Consider the following 1,703-nt stretch of genomic DNA (forward strand, 5'->3'; position numbering starts at 1 on the left):
TCCCCCTCTACCCATTGGAGAAAAACCCTATCCCCTCACTTTAGGCAAGAGCCCCCCTTTCATCCACTAGATAAAGGGATTCCCCCTCTCCTATTTGGCCAGAAAAAAACTATAAATATCCCCTCCCTTAAAAAAAATGGACCAACACACCAGAATCCCCCTTCACTCTTTCATAAGTGAAATTTTCCTCCCCTCCCCCTCTTGATTTTCTTCTAATCTTTGGAGCGATCTTCATCAAGATCCAAAAACTCATTTGGATCTTTGAAGTGCTCTTCGGGATCTTAAAGATCTTCAATCCAAATTCTTAGTTAGATCTAGTTTTTAGTAAAAAATAGTATGTTCTTGAGCCACCTCCCTTGAGTGTTCTTGAGTGTTCTTGAGCGTTCTTGAGCATTCCTGAGATAGAAACCCCCCTTTTTGAGGTTCTTCGAGTCTAGGAAGATATCTTTGTTATGATCTAAAACTTTGTTCGGATCTTCAAAGTGTTCTTTAGGACTTTGGAGTTCTTCAATCCATATTTAGGTCAGCCCGTTTCTTTTCAGAAATAGCCATTCCTAATCGAACCCCTGTCCGAGTGTCCCTGGAATCTTTCTAGAAATAGCCATTCCCAGTGGAAGCTCTGCCGAATGGCTACCTTAGCCTATCCCTAGCGGAAGCTCTGCCAAAGTGCCACCTCATCCTAAATCTGAAGATAGCCTTCCTTAGCCAAAGCTTTGCCGGAGTGCCACCTAATCCCAAGCCCAGAAATAACCTTCCCTAGTCGAAGCTCTGTCTGAATCCCAATTAGAAAGTAACTATTCCTAGCTGGAACCCTGTCTACATATCATTACTATCAGCATCTCTCAAGAAAGGAAGTTGGAGGTCAAGACCATCTTCCCTTGAGCCAGGAGAATCCAAAAGATAGTCTGAGCTGATACTAACCAGGGGCCCACCCCTCTTGACCCAAAATAGGGGTTAAGTTCAGGTATAATTTCTCAACCAACTTGTCATAATGTAGACTTTATACATACCTTGTTTTAGTGTATATAGTAGTTTGAATTCAATTAATAAATATATGTGTGATAACTTAGCCATATATGTGAAATAGTACTAATTGTGAATGTTCGTTCTCAAGCATCTAGCAAGAAGACTGGTTGAACCAAGCAGATTGGGTGCCTAACACCTTCCCAATTCTATAACCTGACACTTACCCTAAATCTCTAGACCAGACCAAATTTTGGGCCCTTTTCTCAAGAATCAGGCGCACCCCCAGGTCCTAGGCCCATAACCCTAGGTGGCTACTCCAAACCCCATTTGTATGATCCCAATCCCAGAATTGGGCCATCATTAAACCCCCGTCTCAAATGGTGAATTTTATAGTCTTACGAAATAGGCCTCCACATATCTCCAAGCGGTGATACGGTGATGTGGGGCCCGTAATCAAAGCACACATGACATGAACCCTCCCCTCACATGAAATACAAGGAGAGAGGAGAGAGAACAGGGGGTATAGTCCATTTCTTCGGCCGCTACCCTCACAACAGGCGCATCAGGAACCCATCGGTCTTACCCGTCGGTAGAACCAGAGGTGCAGGAATGACTAGTAGGTCACACCAGTGGGTCAGGCACCCACTGGTCTTGCCCATCAGTAGAACTCGAGGGGACAGGTGTGACTGGTAGGTCTCACCGATGGGTGCCTGATCCACCGGTCTTACCTACCGGTT

This window comes from Macadamia integrifolia, unplaced genomic scaffold (assembly GCF_013358625.1).
Source record: "Macadamia integrifolia cultivar HAES 741 unplaced genomic scaffold, SCU_Mint_v3 scaffold865, whole genome shotgun sequence".
NCBI classification, from domain to species: Eukaryota; Viridiplantae; Streptophyta; class Magnoliopsida; order Proteales; family Proteaceae; genus Macadamia; species Macadamia integrifolia.